Source organism: Homarus americanus, unplaced genomic scaffold (genome assembly GCF_018991925.1).
Source record: "Homarus americanus isolate GMGI-L3 unplaced genomic scaffold, GMGI_Hamer_2.0 scaffold25483, whole genome shotgun sequence".
In the NCBI taxonomy this organism is placed as follows: domain Eukaryota; kingdom Metazoa; phylum Arthropoda; class Malacostraca; order Decapoda; family Nephropidae; genus Homarus; species Homarus americanus.
Window position 1 is genome coordinate 1,545,827 of NW_024726235.1, and position 21,754 is coordinate 1,567,580.

The window sequence follows — 21,754 nt, forward strand, 5'->3', positions numbered from 1 at the left end:
TTATATATTTCTATTCTTTATTTCTCAGTTAAACATCAACGGAGATATAAAATGAATCTAGTATATGAGGGACAAGTACATTAGATAGTTGTTATGTTCGTATGTTAGCGGGTGTACTGTCAGTAATCTCGGATGGTGTACATATTTGACGCTCGCGGGCCGTGATACCTGTACGCGGTGGAGGGGGGCAGACGAGGGGACAGGTAACAACAAACGTCAGTCTCGCTGTGGTTGTTGTGGTGGGAGGGAGGCTGGACATGGATTGTCTCTGGAATTTCATAAGTGATTTTTCCACTGAACTCAATAATAACAAGTGCTGGAGATACATATATAACTAACAGTGTTTATAGAGGGCATCGTCTACTGCCTTGTGTTGTTGAGTGTGTCGGTACAATATAATTTTGAGAGACTTAGTTCAGTTTGACCCTTGAGTTCAGGGCTTCATCCTCCAGCGGTGTCGTTCAGGTGAGTTCAACAGGGAATAAAAAAACCCTGAAGGTTACTTTCTTGTCAGCAGGTATTGTTAATATTTGTACACCGACGAAAACTAATGTTGAAAACTTCCCCCACACACATACATGTCACTACGCTAAGCACGCAACAAACAATCGCCTTTATAGAATGTGAAGAATGTAAGGCGAAAAAAAATCCTCCCATCAACATTAGGCCAACATCCATAAGCCATATTAACCTTAATTTAGTCTAGTAATTCTACGAACAGGATTCACAAGTCTGTTCTCATGAGTACAAAAGTGTGTCTTTGGTATGTGTGTGTGTAGGACTGCCCTCCAGCCTGGCTCACACCGCCCGAGTCTTTCTACCGGGCTAGTGTATACAATACTCAGGGTGAACCAGAACACACGAGGAATTCCATAAATATTCAGTGTCTAGCTAAACTGTTACGTTGGTTTATTAGTGACGACAGATAAGACAGGTCACTGGAGGGTCGACATCATAGGCTACAGCTGATGACCACAGATGTAAGATATTTTTTCCAGCAAGGTTATGTGAGGTCGACAATTGACTGAGATTTCTAAAAAAAAATTCCTTCGGTAATATGAGTATTTAGGCTGACCTGTGTGTGTGGAGACTACAGCCAAGCGAGGATACAGAGAGACTTATTATGTACAATCGGTGTAAAGTTTTCCACAGGATTTAGCCATGATATGTAAACCCACATGTGGTAATGAGAAGGTGTAGTTTGGGTAGACCTGTGTAGTGAGGTATACAACAGGTGTGTGTAGGGGGCGAGCAACCACAAATGCGCGGTGGGTTGGTGTTTTCCTCAGCTGACTAGGTCAACTGTTGCCCTACTGCTGTACTACTACGCTCCTGCCACACCACACCACCACCACACCTCTTTAAACATCTTGGCCCTATTAAGATCACTGTTTCTTATATCACTCTTCTATTTACATGTACTGCGTGGTGATGATTTTGTCAGATATGTGAACTGTATTATCTTGAAATATATTATAATCATATGTATTTTTTAAGTAAATCATATAACTCAGACTGTCAGGTGTTTTAGACGTGACACGCCTCTCACACGATACTCATAAATGCCATTGAACGAAACTAAGAGGAAGAGACTCAACTAATCTCAACATTTATGATTTTTTTATATACTTTTGTTCTTGTGTGTAGAGTTAAAAGTTTATTATCATCGTTGTCTAAGTGATGGTGAAGACAAAAGGGTCGAGTCACAGAGGTCCACACGATAAACGTTCCTCATAACTGAAGACTATAAGAATGCTCCTGACTGCTTGACTTAACCAAAAACAACTCAAAATAGCATCAAAATTACACTAATACTAGCTAGAGTGGCTATTAATGAGGTAGAGTGACCTGTATCTAGAACAAAATCGGCTCCCCCCCTCCCCTCCTACCCCCTCCCTCTTTTTCCCCCCTCCCACCTTATTCTCCCCGTCACTTTTGCTCTCTGACTGATGTAATGTGTTCTATGCTGCTACTGTGTTTCCCCCTTCCACAGCCCGACACCATTCACAACCAGCACGTTCAACCTACATTAGATCTCCTTCACTCTTCTCCCTCATCTCCCTCTTTTTACTCCTCCATTCATCTTCCTCTTTATACTCCTCCATTTATCTCCCTCCTTCACTTATCTCCCTCTTCTCCCTCCCTCCCCCCCAGCGTGTGTGTTAGCTACCCTCTGAGGTTGGTTTACACTGTAGGGGACAGAGGCTGGTATTGACAGCTGTGGAGGCCGAGAGATAATCAAGGCTTATGTTCCTATTAGGATTAAAATCGTTTAACCCTACTGAAATAGAGTTAAATTAGTGATGAAGTGATAGTTAATGACACACACACACACACACACACACACACACACACACACACACACACACACACACACACACACAGTTTCATCTGGTGTTTGTTATGTTAAGGGAGTACAGGTATAGTGCCCAGCCAGGTAAATAGAAGACCATGTTAATTGTTTATGAGTTTATTAGTTAATGATTTATCTCTTTTATGTTGGTGATCTCAAATTAACATCTTGGTGTATTTGTTGAGGCCAAAAAGACTTGTTTACGTTGATAATAACAGAGTTTAGGTTAGTTTATATGTAAGTAGAAACAGCTGTAAATGAACAGCTCACTTTACACTTTAGGAGATGTTGGCAGTCAAGTGCAGTACCGGCCACTGTTTGTAAGAGGGTGTCACTTAACAGACAATACTGTAGCCTCGACAACTAACTTAATCACCAGAGTAATTATGATTCATAATGAGGAAGTGACCTTGAGTGTTGTAGTGTGGTCAGCCTACCATCACTCCGTCACCATACACCGTGACATCATCGCGTGTCTCAGGTAAAAACAAGGTTAATTGTAAATCCAGTATCATCAAGGTAAGCAATGGTCATCCCTGTATTTTTCTTAATATACACCAATATGAATCATTATCATTATTATTTTAATGTAGATAAATGTGTCGAAACCCTTAAATTATAAATACCATGAGTGCAGAAATTAAACCCTCAGAATTTAAGTAAGTTTTAAGTGTCTTCCCCACATTGTTTAAGAGCACAACAGACAGTCGGTTGACACAACGCTGAACAGTATAAGAGATTTTCCTGTGTTTGTATAAGAACTGAGGAGGATGAGTGGTGTTACGGGAGGCTGTGGGAAAGTGCTTCACAGTGCCAAGACAGTGACACACACACACACACACACACACACAACCACTTACACTCGTCAGGCACAGTCTCTACACAACCCACATCATCACCCCGTAAATATATCTTATACCTGAGATTCTTACATAACTGTTATAGGTATTTAAATATCTCACAATGAAAAGGTTTAGTATGGTAGCGTGTTCTTGCAGGAAGCTGGCGCCACCTACAAGAGGAGACACCCAGCGGTCACTCACTCGCGGCGTCAAATTTTAGGCTATTAAAGCGGATAAAAAATAATAATTACATTTTTGTCTTTGAATATAATGAGAGGGAGGAAGGGAGCGAGGGAGGGAGAGGGGGAGGGAGAGAGAGTGAGGGAGGGAGAGAGATGAGGAAGGAAGAGGCGTCACCATCTCCACCAACCCGGATGTTCTGCCTCAGCTGGGCCGACACCCCCTCCCTCCGTTACCTTAATACCTTCCTTCCTTCCTTCATTCATTCCTGTTGCCGACCTTATTGCCTTCACATTCCTCCTTTCTTTCATTCCTGTCGCTGACCTTACTGCCTTCACCTTCCTTGCTCCCTTCCTTCATTCCTGTTGCCGACCTTACTGCCTTCAACCTCCCTTACCTTCGTGTCTCCCCCTTCCCCCAGGTACACTGACCCACGTAATCAACTCAGGTGTGTCATGGTTGAGGACCTCACGCCTCGCTGTCTTAAGAAAAAAGCAAGTGGTTAATGTTGCGATATCACACCGTCTTTGTCCTTGTGGTTAAAGTAAAGTCAGGTTAGTTTTAAAGTTAAGTCAATTTCAATGTTAGGTTAGATTCAGTTAAAATTTAGGTTAGGTTAACTTTTATTAGTTAGGTTAGGTTAGCCCAAGTCATTAATATCCCAATATCGTAACATTATCCCGTACTTTAACCAATAAAAAAAGTCTCCATTAATTTAAAATAAAATTATACCTCAAACACAAAATATTTAAGGTGGATACGAACCTATTTTTTTCTAGGCAGTAAAGTATAATAAAATATATCCAGTGCAAGAGAGAGAACTTGCAACTACGTCACACATGGATAATAACATCGTGTGTGTGTGTGACATTCAACTTTTTATTTACATTTCTTCATCAAGTTTAGGAGACGCAGATGCATAATTGACGGCTGTTTCGTAACCACAAGGTGAAGGTCAGAGCAGCTGGGAGATGCAAGAATGTGTTTATTTGGCTTAGAGTTGCTGGGATGAGTGAGGGGGGGGGGTGATAGAATTGGTGGCTGAGACATTCTGGGACAAGTTAAGAGTGTCTGAGAAGGGACATTTGAGACGTGATGGGATTGGCTAAGACCTCCTTGAAACGTGATGGGATTGGCTAAGACCTCTCTGAGACGTGATGGGATTGGCGAAGACTTCCTGAGACGTGATGGGATTGGCTAAGACCTCCTGAGACGTGATGTGATTAGCTAAGACCTCCTGAGACGCTGTTGCAACCGGTTAAGTGAGAGTTTCCGGGAAGTGACGAGGCGTTCAAGAAACTGCTAGGACAGGCTCGAGGCTCCAATACTTTCTGAGACTTGCTAAGACACTCTCGATTGCTTCTAAGACTTGCTAGGGCAGGTTACAGACTTCTAAGACATGCTAGGGCAGGTTACAAACTGCACTTCAAGGACTGGTTACAGACTTCTAAGACTTGCTAGGACAGGTTACAGGCTTCTAAGACATGCTAGGGCAGGTTACATACAGGCTTTTAGGAGTTACTGGGACACTGTTGTAGACGAGCTGAAGGGCGGCGACAACAATGAACGTACACTGTTTGGGATCACGAAATCAAGATGTGGTGGTGTCTGGCGGAACGAAATTATGGTCGACAGGCTTGTTAGTGTCGTTGCGAGTCCCCCCACCCCCACTTCATTGACACCTACCCCTTCCCCTCGTTTTCTCTTCCACTTACCCCCCCCACCAGGACAGGAAAGGGGTCATGAGGAAGGGGAGGTGCGTGTGGTGGTTAACTCTGGGGGGTCATGAGGGGTGGTGAAGGGGTTGAAAGGTCGTGTTGAGTGCCGCCTCCATTCTCCTCCTTCTCCCCCCTTCCCTTCTCTTCCCTTCTCTCTTTCTACCCTTCCTCTCTTTTTTTCTCTCCTCTCCCTCTATCCTTTTCCCTTTTCCCTATTCATGCTACCCTCCCTCTTTTTCTCCATTTCCTTATTTACCTTATCTACCCCCTTCTCTCCCTTGGTTCTCCTCTCCTGGGACTCTCACACCTCTCCTCCCCTCTCACCTTCATCATCCCACTCATTTTGGCCGATTTTCCCATTCCCTTAATTCCAAGAGTTTTTACATGACCTTTTTTTAACCTCTCCCAACTCCCAACATTCTCCCTCCCCCTCCCCTCCCCTCCCTCTCCCCTTCCCTCTACCAGCAATTCCTCCGCCGGCGACGTCGACTCCCTCCTTCCACCTGCAACCACCTAGAACTCCCCTTCCCTATCCTTCTCTTCCACTCTGCGCCCCTTTTCTCACTCTCCCCTTATCCTTCATCCTCTCCCTCCCCAAATGCCCACAGGCAACTCTAGTCTCAAGATCCATCCCTACCTTACCTCTCACCCTCCCTTTCTTCCCCTCACTCTCTCCCTTCCTTCCCCTCTCACCCTCTCTGCCTTCCCCTCCCTCCCTCGTTTCCCCCTGGACTGGAATGTCACACCGTCAAGCTCTGGAGGTAAGAATGTTAAGCTTGGCGTCCTCACCTATTATGGACGAGATCCACCAGCAGGAGTTGAGGTGGGACGCCTTGTTAACGACCTCCTCCTCCTCACTGTTGACACCAGGTTTCTCTTGTTGATTGACGTACATCCCTTCCTGCTTTCTAGTATGTACACGCAGAGGAAGAGGAGGAGGAGACAGTAACAGCGGCTCTCCAACAACAGGTCTCCAGCAGATAATCTCCAACAGCGGGATGCCATTGTTGAATTATCTCTCGATCTTATTCTAGTGTTGTCAACTTGGCAATATAATTATCAGTTATCGAGACCTCCTCATCTCGCGTGACCTCCCCCCCCTTGGTGTGAAGTTAGAGACAGTGTGGGAGAGGCTTCCTTCGTACCCTTCGTCAGTACCCTCCTTCAGTACCTTGCGAGTTTACCCCCTTCCTCAGTGCCCTCCCGTACTCGTCACTCCGCCTCAGGTAAAGTTAGGTCAGATTAAGTTCGGTTAATTAAGAGGTTATGTCAGATTAGGTAAGGTGTGGATTATATCAGCTTAGTGTGCCCAGACGCCCCCACACACACACACTCTTTCTGTCTCGTCTGCCTCATCTTCCCTTTTTATCTCGTTATTTCCCGTCCTCCACGTCCCCAGCCGAGGAAATTCTCGCCCGGTCAAGTGTAGACAAAAGACTCATTGCCACGTCAGGGTAACACTGTCACCTTCACCCCTGTGAGTGTGAGTGTGTGTGTGTGTGTGTGTGTGTGTGTGTGTGTGTGTGGATATATAAGAGTCCTCAGGAGGCGGGGATACTTGAAGAAAGACCTCCTTCGTCAGTATGTTCCTGGACCTATTGTGTGTAGGAGAGAGAGAGAGAGAGAGAGAGAGACTCACTCAGGCAGAAGGTCCGGAAGCTGTGTTGTTCTCCCGACGTGTTTAATGACAGTAGAAAAAAGAGGCTAAATATGTTTTATAATACTTCACAAGATTATTGACTGAAGGAGGAGTGTGAGGAAGGAGGTGTGAGGAAGAGGTGGGGAGTGAGGAGATTGAGGAGGTGGGGGAGGGGGTGAGGAAGGAATGGGGAGGTGAGGAAGGTGGGGTAGAGGGGGTGAGGAGGTGGAGGTGGGGGGGGTGAGGGGCGTGGGGGGGGTGTGAGGGAGGTGGAGGTAGGGGGGTGAGGAAGGTGGGGGTAGGGGTTGTGAGGGAGATAAGGAGGTGTAGGTGTGGGAGTATTAATTAGCTTTAGTTAGTATTGGTTAAATTAGGTTAAGTTGGATTAGTGTTAATTAGATCAGGTTAAATTAAGTTAGTTTGGTTGAGTTTGGTTCTAACACTAAGCTATTGACTCTTCGGGACTATAACAAGTTGACAAAAGTCCTCACCAAACGAACCAATCAGCGTACTCGATTCTGGCAATACTAGTCTCCATTGTTTACCGTAGCTTAAAGAGAGCCAATCAGCTGCGTCCTCACATATCATACGAACCTCTGAGAATCCTGGTCCTCCAAGGTGACAGAGCCAGCCTGGTACGCACCCGGGGGAGTATCTAACCTGTGAACTCGAGGTTTGACCCCCAGGAATGAACCTCGTTCCCACGGCGCCACTGTAACTTACTTCTCTACTGTTTTTGTTTCATTATTCGACTCGTCTGTGGCGCAGCTGTAGTACTCAGGACAAGGTTCGATTCTCGTTCTATATCATCTGTGGCGACAATTATATCATTTGGTTCTCTTTATCGCCTTTGAGTACGATTTCAGCATTTAGAGTACAATGACGTAGTACATTGAACAAACCTAGTAAGATACCTTAAACCCCTTGAGTGCAATGACTCCATCACTTATTATTATTATTATTGTTATTATTTTTGTTATTGTTTTTATTATTATTAATATTATTATCATTATTATTATTATTATTATTATTATTATTATTATTATTACATCTTCGCCCCCCAGTCCCCGATGTGGGTCAGTGACCTGCCCGGGTAGGCTAATCCCCGTAAAAAAAAAGCCTATGACGACACCGTACTCGGGGGAGAGTGGAGGTTAAACCATTCTACATAAGGGGAGGGTAAAAAGTCTGTCTGTCTGTCTGTCAACGGCAATCATTCACTACTGTCTCTTAGGAATGACCATGGTCGTGTGGCGGAGGGAGGGGGAAAGAGGAAAGAGGGATGGGGGAGGAAAAAGAAGGGAAAGCGGAAAGGGAGAGGGAAAAGAAGGAAGGAGGAAGGTAAAAAGGGAAGTGAGCCACCATTCTATCACCTCTGTCGCTCTACAATAATTAATTAAGTAGAGGAAAAACAATTCTAATCACCGGTAACAATGGCGGCGATAGGTGGACTTTCATTTTTCCGTCGTCGAGTACAGCGGAAAAAGCTACCAGGTGTTGGGGAGGTGAGGTACAGGTTCACACGCTCCCTCACGACCCGACACACACACACCACACGACCCGACAAGCTCATACACACCACACGACCCGACACACACACTACACACACCACACGACCCGACAGCTCGCCACGACCCGACACACACACACCACACGACAAACAAACACTCACACCACACTACACCACACCACACGACCCGACAAACACACACCACACGACCCGACAAACACACACACACACCACCGACTTTGTATAAGTAGACTGTGGGTATTGAGCTGTGGTGAAGGAGAAAACTTTGAACCAATTTTAACGTCTCAGGTAAGAGGTCAAAGGAGGTCCTTTATTATTTTACACAGACTATTGGGTATAATTTCTAATCACAGCAGGACCTAACTTGTTATTGTAGTAGTAGTAGTAGTAGTAGTAGTAGTAGTAGTAGTAGTAGTAGTAGTAGTAGTAGGCGAAGGTGTGGCTGTTGGGGGATGCTGGAGGCCACTTAGAAAAAAAAGTAGTAGTTGTAGTGATATTTGTTGTAGTAGTAGTGAGAGGAACACCTGATTTACCTGTTCTTAGTTAAACACGGCCAGCCTTTTGTTACGTCTAAAGTGAACCAAGAGCGACCACCAATCGTTCGTGAGCCAAAAACAGAAGGTGGCGGTGGAAAGGCAATGATTTATAGGTGTGAGTTTCCCGCGGTTTATGAAGTACGGGGAGGTGTGTGGTGTGCCTGGGGGGGTCACTAAACCAACACCCCCCCCCCTTTCCTCTACCCCCTCCACATATATACAAACAGACAGACACACATACTTGTTTACTTAATATATTTTCGTATAATTTCCTCGGGGTGTCTTTCATACCTTTAACACATTACCATATACTTCCGTCTTTATCTCTCCGTCTCTCTCATCTACTTGAACCCCCATGAAGATTCTCTCTAAAAAAAATACAATAATGGCGCTGCGACATCATAAATACACCCCCACGCCATTACACCTCAGGGTTTTAAGTGTTTAAAAAGATACGCCTAGATTAAGTTTGAATGTTATTTTAAGTGGCTCGTTTAGTGTAATTTATGGTGTAATTAAGCTCTAGATTACAGGATACAAATGTTAACAACGTGTGAAAAATGTAAAGTGTGTGTCAGTTGACCAGAAGGATGAAGAGTGGTCACCTTCCTTCAGCTGAAAACCTCCCCAGCAGAATCTCGTGAAGGAACTTGAGATCTTCGTCTGTCCTCTATACCTCCTCTCGCTCCTCCTTCGTCGGGTTCAAGAGCAAGTCGTGGCCTGTGGTCGTCCTTGAATGTCGTGATGTCGTTCTACAATCCGGTATTCACGTATCCAAAGCTTCTTCACTGGAGTATTACCCCTCCTCCACCTCCATTCCTCTTTCTTCCCTTCGTCAGGTTCTCCACATAATGGCCAGGTCGTCCTCTCTATGGCCTGAATCACCTGAATTACTCGCCAATTTCCTCTGTAATGTTTTCCCCAATCCCTTCGTTTAACATGTCTTGCCGTGGGAGGGAGGGGAGTGTTTACTTGACCGAGATCACAGCGTTCATTTAGGCTGAAATTCCCTCTACTGTGGTATCACTCTCGCACACATTGACTCATGCGACTATACACAGAAGTCTCTCTTCGTCCGTCCGTCCGTCCGTCAATCCGTCCGTCAATCCGTCCGTTCGTTTCTTTGTCTGTCACCGCCACCCCACAAAGACCAATCGTAATATTATGAATAAACTTTTTGTGTGTTTCAGGGGAATAGTCTCAGATGTCATTGCCCCCTTAAAACTATCATTAAGGAAATATACTGAATGATGGCGTTGTTATGTGACGCTTTACCATCTTGGGTCATTGTTCTCAGTGGATGACCTTCTGTGGAACTTCTTTTTTTTTTACTGAATTCTTCGTTAATTATTTTCCTAAGGTATATGACCCTTGTTTTGTTTTTTTCATTCATCCTATTGGCTATTATCAGTATATATCAATTTTATTTTATAATACCGTTGGGCTTTAAAAAAAATAATTCCACTCATCGTTAATTAATTATTTCTCGAGGTGAAATAATTACAAACTTTCAATACATATATTTTTTTCAATCTTTTAAATTATTATCGTAATTATTAATAACTTTCATAATGGATACAATTTCATTTTTCTTTTAATATAATCAAACTTGTGGTAATTCTATTGAGGTGGTTAGTATTATATTTTGAGGATAATGGCGGCGGCGGGCAGAAGCAGCGTCCTTTTGCCAGAGTTTCAGCTGACTCACTGTTACCCACCAGCTGAGCCACGTTCACCGCCGCCACCTTGTATAACCGCCACACAATAAACTTGCCCCGTCAGGAGAATAGGTTTTTGAACGCGCCCTCCTGTGTGTGTGTGTGTGAGGGAGCAGAGACGCAACGACCAGGAGGAGTTCAACCCACTCATTGCATTGTTATTTACTCATCCGATAACCATTCTTTTGTCTGTCTGTCTGTGGGTATTTTTAGCAGACATTGGAATGCTTTTGAAATTGACTCCTACAGTTCGTTTTTTTTCTATATATATATTTTTTAGGCAACTGTAATAAATGGAAATATTAAAATGTTCGTATTGTTAGTTATTACAATAAATTAGATCACAAGTCTTTATATTACAGTGGGATAGTCTAGTGTGTGTGTCTGCCTCTCAATGTATTTGCCTGTGTGTGTATTTGTGTCATTTATTCCACCAAGTTCACCATCGTTAGGGAATGGACGTAATCATATCCTCAGCTGCGACCTGACCGTAGTTTTTGGTTACCTTAATCACGCATTCGGCAGCCAGGTACAACAGGTAGTTCACTCACCTCAATTTACTCTAATCTTGTTGATTAAGGCGTGACCTTCCTCGGCCTAGACCCTGATGACGTGTAACTTGAGGAGGGAATATTTGTTTAATGCTCTGAGGGTCTCCGCAAGCAAGGTCACTGTCCGCAAGCAAGGTTACCGTCCCCAGGCAAGGTCACTGTCCCCAGGCAAGGTCACTGTCCCCAGGCAAGGTCACCGTCAGCAAGGTCACTGTCCCAGGCAAGGTCACTGTCCCCAGGCAAGGTCACATCCCCAGGCAAGTTTCCACGTCCCCGCAAGGTCACTGTCCCCAGGCAAGGTCTGCGTCCCGGGCAGTCAGCAAGGTCACCGTCCCCAGGCAAGGTCACTATCCCCAGGCAAGGTCACTATCCCCAGGCAAGGTCACTGTCCCCAGGCAAGGTCATTGTCTGCTAATCCACCCACACTTCCTTCCACAGCAGGTTCAAGGCCAGCAAACATAATCAAATTGTTTCGTACAAATGCACTTGTAGACAGACTCACAAATACATTATTATTATTATTATTATTATTATTATTATTATTATTATTATTATTATTTATCATTGTTATTATTATTATTGTTGTTGTTGTTAGTCATACACAAAAGATATACAAGTACACACACACAAACACCACCGAAGTATACCCAAGTACTTATAAACACACAGAGGATACACATATGTACATATGTTTGTACACACACACACACACATACAGGGTAAGTGTGGTCGAAATAGGTCACTGAGGTCACCCACCTGCTTTGTGTTAATTAGTATTTAAGACACGAAAAATGTGGTTTGAGGTGTGTGTGTGTGTGTGTGTGTGTGTGTGTGTGTGTGTGTGTGTGTGTGTGTGTGTGTGTGTGTGTGTGACGGACAAAGGGACAAGGAGAGGTAGATGAACCTTGGCAAGTGTGAAGTGTTTTAATGGAATGCTGAGAAATGTCCTGGTCAGGGATGTTGTGAAGACGAAGAAGAAGAAGTGAGTAAATGGAGAAGAAGAAGAAGAAAAAGAAGTGAGTAAATGGAGAAAGGGAGGGAGACAGATTGTAAAGAGGGAGGCACACAAGGTCTATCTTGAGTGGGATGGAGGGAAGGAGAGGGGAAGAGAAGAGGGAGGTGAGGAAGAGTGATCTGTGTTCCCCCTCTCCACACACCTACCTGAGTTATAACCTGTGTTCTAAGCAGGTGTTGCAAGCCCAGCCACCGTGACTACCTGCCTCCTACCTGTCCGCTTGCTTGAACTTGACCCTCACACACCCACACATCCACCCACACACTCTCCGTTCCATCCACACCCACCCACCCACTCATCCAACCCTCCTTTTCACCTACTCACACACCCACACTCATCCACACACCCACCCACCCACACAAGGATAAACCAAAGCACACACCCTCATACAGACACAAATTACATAAAAGATACATAAACACACAAGTATTCATATGTATACAGACATTTTTTTTTCTACTCATTTCTTAACTATTGTTTTGATTAAGCTAGAGTTAAATATTTTGATGACTCGACTTTTATTTGAGTCTACGATTAAACATTTCATTTTCTATTGTTTATGACGGTTTGTTTATCGTAATATTTTCGCGATTTAGTAATATTATATAAATAGTATTTTCATGGCATTGTTGTGTGTACGTGTGTCAGTTGCCGGCGTGTTTGAAGCGGTGTTTAACCCTGTGTTTGTTTTAGATCTTTGTGTTTTGTCTTTGTTTAGTGCTTTTCTTTAGTTTGTTTTTATTCGTTTTTCTTTTTTCTTATTTGAAGTTGTTCTGTCTTTGTAATTTTTTTTGGTGTTTGTCTTTGTCTGTTTTTTGCGGGGTATTTTGTTCTTGTTATCGTTCGGTTTTTTGTGTGTTTTTATTTTCCATGTTTTAGTAATTTTCTTTTGATTTTACTTCATGGCACACACACACACACACACACACACACACACACACACACAACCCGGAGTCGTTTCTGCTGTGTCATCATCCCTGGGCCAATGACACCCCCAGAAACCGGTGTAGGTGTGTTGTGGGTGTGTCTTGGATGTAGGTGTGTTGTGGGTGTACCCTGGGTGTTGTGGGTCACACCTTACACCAGATAATTGCAACAGCGAAGACCGTAAATTATCCCCAGCAGCACCAGAGTGACCGTATCAATGTCTGACTATGCATAATACAACCCACCTACACCCCCCTCCACCTACACCCCCCTCCCCCTTCACCAACCTCCTCCACCTACCCCCTTCCTCCCCTGTACCCCTCCTCCCCTGCCAACCTCCACCTACACCCCCCTCCTCCCCTGCACCAACCTCTTCCCACCTACATCCCCTCCTCCCCTGCCCCACTCCTCCCCTGCACCAACCTCCTCCACCTACACCCCTTCCTCCCCTGCACCCCTCCTCCCCTTCACCAACCTCCTCCACCTACCCCCTCCCCCCCTGACCTGACTGATAGTGTTTTTCTCTCGCCTGATATCTCTACCCCCTCCCCCTTCCTCTGGTCTCAAAACACTCCCAACACCTTAATTTACCGATTGGCTGATCATACGTGGCGGTCAGGCGGTTCTATCGACACACTCACCTGACCAACCCAGTCTCCTACTCTTCGACCGCTCAACGGGGACATTCTTTGTGGAGGTGACGAGGTTAGGGTTTAACTGGCTCTCGGTGTGGAAGACTTGAGAGAGGAGCCACACGTGTCTCTGGTGGCCATAAGTAATTCGTGTTAATAATCTATGAAGGAATTTAACCCCCTATGGCCTATGTGAAAGAATTCCATTGAATGACAAAAGACTTCTGCAACACCACCTTCCCGTTGGTCACATTGCTTCAACATGACAAGAATGTGTTCACGATTGATGTGACTCTTACACAACAAAGAGTGAATATTTTTTCTGTCAGGACTTTACTCTTTTTCTCCCGCTTAAATGTTGATATAATCACAATACTGTATAGTCACCTGTCTTATTAAATTTATATACAGACAGGTTGACAGGTATATGGACAGGTAAATAGACGACAACATTGAAAGATAATTTATTCATCTCTGCTGTGCTTCGATTCTTACAGCAGTCTTTCCCTCGACGCCTTTACCATGTGAGGGACGCGGTGTGTCCAATCATTCTCCCATGACAGCTCTCCTCTACGACACACTCCCATGCCTCTCTCCCACGCGCCTCAGCTCCGTCTCCAGACACGTTCAAGCGTCAGCGCCCCCTGGCTGACCCCTGCCTGACCTCTACCTGACCTCCGGCTGACTCTCGGTCGTGTGGGGGCGGAAAACCTGGTCTGGGGCTCTTTATAGAAGCGACGATGTGTGGCTGTTTGACACACATACATCCTTATGGTCATGTATCACAGACGCCCTTATTGGCTGCCTCACGTATAGAAACTCTAGTGGTTTTCCTCGGAGAGACAGACGACCCTATTGGCTCTCTCATTCCCTCTTCAGTTCTATTACATCTTGAATTTCTTTATAAATATACAAAATTCTTATCATACTATTTCTAACTCTGGCAACATGCAGACAGGTACACACACACACACACACACACACACACACACATTACAAAGGAGACAGACACACGTACAAGTGTTCCGGCAGAGTAACAATGAAAGGTGAGCGGTGTGGTGCTCCCCTAAGGAACTTCGATACTGCACGGGCCACCCTTCTACCCTCCTCCTACACGCAGTCTTACCCTCCTCTTCCTAAACGTGTCCTCATCTTCCTCCTCCTTTTTCTTCCACTATACACCTCTCTCACCACCTCCCCTCCTCCTCCTGTACACACTGCACACACTCTCACCCTCCTCCTCCCTGTACACACACTCTCACCCTCCTCCTCCTCCTGTACACACTCTCACCTCCTCCTCCTCCTGTACACACTCTCACCTCCCTCCTCCTCCTGTACACACTCTCACCCTCCTCCTTCTCCTGTACACACTCTCACCCTCCTCCTCCTCCTGTACACACTCTCACCCTCCTCCTCCTCCTGTACACCTCCTCCTCCTTCTCCTGCCCACCTCTCACCCTCCTCCTCCTCCTGTACACCTCACCCTCCTCTCCCAGCACACACTCTCACCTCCTCCTCCCTGCCACACTCTCACCCTCCTCCTCCTCCTGCACACACTCTCACCCTCCTCCTTTCCCCTGTACACACTCTCACCCTCCTCCTCCTCCTGTACACTCTCACCCTCCTCCTCCCCTCCTCCTCCTCCCTACACACTCTCACCCTCCTCCTGCACACACACACTCTCACCCTCCTCCTCCCTCCACACTCCCTCCTCCTGTACACTCACCCTCCTCCTCCTCCTACACACTCTCACCCCTCCCTCCTCCTCCTGCACACACTCTCACCCTCCCTCAACAAGCACTCTCACATTCCGTCATGATGTGGTTCGTTCACTGACTCACGACACTGAAGGACTCGTGTGAGGAGCGACTCATGAAGTGACTCTCTGACTGACTGCACTGACTTGTCCTAATAACTCGTACGGGTTGACTTATGAAAATAATCTCTCAATGTATATCTTAATCTCCTGCAGTAACTCGTAAGCTGGGTAACTCGTAAGCTGGGTAACTCGTATGCTGGGTGACTCGTAAGCTGGGTAACTCGTATGCTGGGTGACTCGTAAGCTGGGTGACTAGTAAGATAAACGACTCGTAAGCTGGGTAACTCGTAAGCTGGGTAACTCGTAAGCTGGTGACTCGTAAGCTAAACGACTCATAAGCTGGTAACTCGTAAACTAAACGACTCATAAGCTGGATAACACGTAAGCCGCTCTTCAGTTCAATGCCATAAGTAACTCGTTCCTGCGTCACCCAATTACGAGCGGCGGCGATGAAGGAGACACAGAAGGTTCCTCATAACTCACACGATCTTTCTCACAACTACCGTCTATAATACTAGCTTGTTACCCACTTGTGGTTCGTCAGTTATCTTATAAAATTGACTTGTTCCGTCCTCCATCACCTGAGAATGTTACCTGGAAAAATGCCTTACGAGGAATAAAGATTCTTTTGAGTAGATTTATAAGACTTTGGAGACTAAATGTGTTTGATGGTTTAAATTAGATTACAGGATTTTTTTTTATGCCATGTATGTGTTTTTTTTTAGTTATATGTACGTATTTTTCACTTACATGTAGGTGTTTTTTAGTTATGTGTATGTATTTTTCACTGGTAAAAACAGTGATGTATGTACGACCTATAGCACCCCAGCACGGCCACCAGAGTCATTAGTCAGTAAACTATTCAGACAATAGCCGATAACAGACAGTGTTAGTCGCAGTGTGTTATTGTCGGTAAACGGTGCCATGGTGGGGGTGGGGGGAGGGGAGGGGTGAGTTAGAGGAGAAAAAACGGAGGGATCCTTGGCCCGGGGGGGAGAAGGAGATGGCGGGGGAGAAAAGACGAAAACAGAGAAAACTTCTATTCCTGAAAACCTCTTGTGTCTCAGGGGTTCTGCAGGGCCTTGGTGTTTCTCACTCATTGTTTACATTCGTCTCTCACTATCGAACTTTTTGTCTCACCAGTTAAAATTCAGGGAAATCTAAGGACGATGGTTAATCAAAACTAACGATCGGATTGACAAAAAAAAAGGGAAAAAGGGGTGAAGATTAATCGCTGGGTTAGATTTCTTATCGATATTTTTTCTCGAACTTCCACTGAAATCTCGCGAACAAACAAAAAAATCTACGAAACAAAAAATAAATATTGGTCTTGTGTGTCATTATGTTGATGAAAAAAATCCGTCTAAAAGAATAAATTAGAATAAGAAATATCATACTGTGATAAGGAGGTCGTGGGAGGGTCGAGCATTAACCCCCAGTCTCAAGCAACTGGTGGGAACTGTTGGTAACCCTCTGTAAGCTCGAGTTAGTCAGGTGTTGGCACTCAGGTATTAACAGGATGTAGCCAAACGTTAACAGAGGGCAGTCAAATGTTGTCAGAAAGCAGTCAAATGTTGTCAGAAAGCAGTCAAAAGTTGTCAGAGAGCAGTCAAATGCACGCTGTCAGGAGTAGGTGAGGTGAGGTTAAGGCAACACCCACCAGTGCAGTGTGCTCCAGTGATCGTCTCATTAAGAAGACTAACAAGAGCGTATTTCCGTAACTTGACCCACAAACGTAAGGCGAGGCAGGCGGACGACCGTACCCACGCCAGGGTTTGGGTAAGTCCTTCAATAGCACGTAGGTAAGTCATTAAGGAAGCAATTATAGGCAGATACGCATCTTACCCCTACCAAGGCGTAGGTAAGTCCCCCTGGCGCAGGTAAATCCCCCCCCGCAAGCGTAGGTAAATCCCCCACAAGGTGTAGGTAAGTTCCCCACAAGAAAACGTAGGAAAGTCCCCCCAGCAAGACGTAGGTAAGTCCCACCCACCGATCAAGGAAACACGAAGGCGCCTTACCTACTCCCCTTCAGAAGGAAACATGGGATGATAAAGTGGGTTCACATCGTCGAGCCTCCAGAGTGAAGGTCATTCCCAGTGATGTTGTTTTGTGTTTACATCAACAGGACGCGGTGGAGAACACACACACACACACACACACACACACACACACACACACACACACACACACACACACACACACACACACGACGGATGGTGTGGTTACAAATGGGTCACGATTGTTGTGATTAAGATGAAGAGGAAGTTTATAACAAGGCAGCCAGCAACAGGATAACACGTGGGAGAGTGGCTGACGCAGTGAGAACCTCAGCCACTCTACCACGCCTATACTGGAGGTGCAGGAGAGGGAGGCGGGAAGGATCCTGAAGGAGGGAAGTCAGAGGAGGCAATGTGTAGCTACTCCACACCCACCCTAAAATTGTTTCTAAACTCTGAACGTGTAAAATTAGGAAAAAAAATCAGGTTTCTGTTGTTAAAATGTCTTGATGTTTAATGCAATATTCAGTACCAATGTCTAAAAGAACATGTTTTTATATCCCGGTGTCTTGGAGTGAAACTTAGTGAGGCAAGTGGAGGCAGTTATGTTAGGAGACTTTATTTTATTATTATTCCTTATTTCTCCGTTCCATTTATTCTTCTTTGTCTTTATCTTTCATCTCCTTCGTTAATTTATATTTTCTTCTTCATTAGGTAGTCTTCCTCTTCCTTAAGTCCTCTCCTTCTTCTCCTTAAGTTGTCTTCCTCCTCCTCCTCTTCCTTAACTTCTGCCTTCCTCCTCTGGGAACTAAATCTGGTTACCTTCCTCTTGTCCTACTCACCACCATCACCAACACCAACACCATCATCACCAACACCATCATCACCATCACCACCAACATCCTCACCAACATCACCAACACCAACACCATCGTCACCAACACCAACACCACCATCACCAACATCAACATCAACACCATCATCACCAACACCATCATCACCAACACCATCATCACCACCATCCTCAACTAGAAACTCTGCTCACAACAACAACAACAACAACAACGTGTTAAATGTGAGCATAAAAAGGTAAACAAAATGAGTGAAATTTGCATAACTTTTACACGACAATTATAGAGAAAATCACCGAAGGACCTGAGCTGTGATGTAGTGTTGTAATAGTTTCTTCTTCTTCTTCTTCATTCTTCTCTTTATGTTCCTCTTCTCCTCTTCTTCCTCCTCCTCCTCCTCCTCCTCTCCCACCACCTCCTTCTCCCCACCGAGAAAAAAAAGCTAAAATAAACAAAACAAAAAGACATAACAAAAGACTAACGTTGATAATTTACTCTTGATAATAAAAGTTTCCACAGATGATAAACGGAGATAGAGACAAATATTATGATAAAGAGACTAAAATGACAGGAAGAGATGATAAAAAAGGGGAATAGAGACGAGAGGAAATAGATAATATGATGATAATTAATATACTTTCCTGTTGTTACTGCCACGAATAACGAATGAATAACAAATACACAACGAAATGGGGATAGAAGACACGGAAGGAAGAGAAGAGAGGAAATAGGAGAAAGATGATGAAAATAACGCGTATAACTGTTGTTACTGCCGTGGGTGGTGAAGGGTAGGAGAGATAGCAGTAGCAACAAGCAGGTGTAGTCTCCCCAGGGTAGGAGGAGGGGGGGAGGAGGAGAAGGGTGGTTAGGTCCTCCTGTGGGCGTGTAGGTGGCTGGCTAGCTGGCTGCTGTCTAACTACCTTCGCCCACCCACTAAGACCGCCCACCCAGCTATCACGCCCACACTACCTCTCAGCCCTTCAAAGAGAAAGAGATACATAGATAGATAGATAAAGATTAAATAGATTAGATAGATATATAGATAGAGATTAGGTAAATAGAGAGAGAGAGAGAGAGAGAGAGAGAGAGAGAGAGACCCGGAGGCCACGCTCGCCGCTACCCACAAGATGTTTGATGGTTTTATCGAGAGGTTCTGAAGCAGGTTTAGTCGTCCACATCTCCGAAACTGTGAACCACAAGAACCGCGTTCTTAAAAGTCTTCCCCTCAACCTGGATAAAAATGCTCCGTTAAACATCTTGAACTTGGGTAAAAATAGTCCGTTAAATGTTTGAACTTGGGTAAATATAGTCCGTTAAATGTTTGAACTCGGGTCAAATAATCGGTTAAATGTTTGAATTTGAGTAAAAATAGTCCGTTAAACGTTTGAACTTAGATTAAAAATACGATTAACATTTGAACTAAGACAACAATACTTCGTTGAATATTCGAACCTGGATTAAATTACTCCGTTATACATCTCTCCAAACTCCCGTGTCAACTCCCAGACGACGACTCTACCTGAGGCGAATGACCTGACCTGAACCTGACCATTGACCTAACGAATAACAGAGACAATTTAAGTAAAAAACCCTGGCGTACCTGTCCCTTCCCCGGGGCCAGTTTAAGCGGTCCACGGTCCAACACGGGTCTGGTCCACTCCTTCCCTCTCTCCACTCCACCACTCCCCTTCCTCTCTCCACTCCACTCCTCCCCTCCCTTCCTACCTAAACCACATTCACCTACCCATTAAACTGACCACCTACCTAACCCCCTCTCTCACCCCCCGGCGGTACTAGGCAAGCAAGAGGCCGGTGTTGCTAGCTTGACTTGTAGCAGTGATGGTGGCTGGCTGGCTGGCTGGCTGGCGTACGGTTATCCATGGCTAGGTTAGGTTAGGTGTTTGTTGGTGATGGTTCTCTCGAGGTGAGGTACTGTTCCACTCCCCTTCTCTCCCCTCTCACCATGGTAGACTTCCTGTGTACGATCCCCCTCTCAGGTCTGGCTCTGGCCCTCCACCCCTCACTTCTCCCCTCTCCCTCACCCATCCCTAGAGTCTCACCTGACCCTCATACTCCCCTTTCATCTCTCCTCCACCCCCCCTCCCACCCCATACACTCATCCATCCCCCAGAGACTTGTTTCCTCTCTTCATTCCCCTTTCCCTTCCTCCCCCATATCATTTGCTCCCCTTACCGGTCCCCCCTCATTCTCCCCCTCCCCTCTAATCTCCCCTCACTCCCCCTCCAGTCTCCCCTCATTCGTCCCCTCCTTGAACCTCGTCGTATTCCAAGATCCCCGGAACCTAATACACTGAGGAGGTCTTCCATAGTGTCTTGGTCTGGTAGGAGCTTCTTGTTTCTCACTAAGGCACCAAGATGTTTCCCATAACCTCTCACCTTATCTCACCTCACCTCACCTCACCTCACCTCACGTCACCTCACCCTCGACCACTCCTCCTCCTCCTCCTCCATCATCACACATCAACACATAAGACAGTAGAAAGAAGTAGACTACACAATCCTCGATCCCAATTAGGTGATTAGACATTCATATGGACCAATCAACTGGACAAAAGAGATTGAATATTAACGAGGAGTGAGATTTATTCGGGAGATTTTTTTGTTAAGACGCCTGAATCCCCACACACCCAAAATGGTCGACTCACTACAAAAAGGGAGGGAGAGAGAAAGAGAAAGAGAGAGAGAGAGAGAGAGAGATTTTTTCTCGTCTTCTGCCCTCGTGTCTACCATCTGAGGGAGTTTTTCCATCACTGGGTGGGGCTTAATGTCACCCCTCGGAGGATGTGGTGGTGACGACCTGTAATCTGGGGGTTCTCCGCTGCCCAAAAATGGCCTGGATGGAGTGGTGGTTGGCCGGAGAGGAGGTGGTGATTACCCTTGTGTTATTCCCTATCAATCCACCCCCCCGAGCCCATGGTGTATATGGTGGACGCAGAGGGTGAGTCATTGTGGGTTCCTCCCCCTTCCCTCCATCTCCCTACTGTGGGTTTATGCAGATTGAAAGACAGACAAAAAAAAAGACTCCTATGAGCTATATGCCCTGGCGAAAGAGATGAAAGCGAGGGGATAATATCACTTACATCTATACATTGAAAAGTATAGGTGTAGTGGACCTTATTATCCCAGACACCCAGGGTACAATCAGGCACCTGTACCTTCCCTCCTTCCTTCATACCCTTCCTCCCCCCCTTTCCTTCCTTTCTCCATCCCTCCTTTACTTCTTTCCTTCCTCCCTCCATCCTTTCCTCCCTTCTTTTCTTCCCCCGTCTCTCTCCTTCTCTCCCCCCCTTCTCCCTCCTCTAGACTGGATATACAAGTGAGTTCATCTACAATAAAGTCAGGGCCTCTTGTACCCACTCTGTGTTGTTGTTGTGGTTAAGACGGCTCCTGACTGCCGCTAACTGGAAGGTCATGTGCTGGGTGTG

The 21,754-nt window shown here is 45.5% G+C and overlaps 1 protein-coding gene across 9 annotated transcripts in view; it reads left to right on the forward strand.

The window, feature by feature from the left end:
- The first annotated feature begins 227 nt into the window (after nucleotides 1–227).
- The window catches only part of LOC121865409 (serine/arginine repetitive matrix protein 1-like), a 137,307-nt gene continuing 115,780 nt past the window's right edge, over nucleotides 228–21,754 (forward strand). For all 9 annotated transcript variants that reach the window (XM_042364782.1, XM_042364779.1, XM_042364783.1 and 6 more), the window contains exon 1: nucleotides 228–465. The gene's annotated coding sequence lies outside the window, so the exon portion shown is untranslated. The remainder of the gene's footprint in view (nucleotides 466–21,754) is intronic.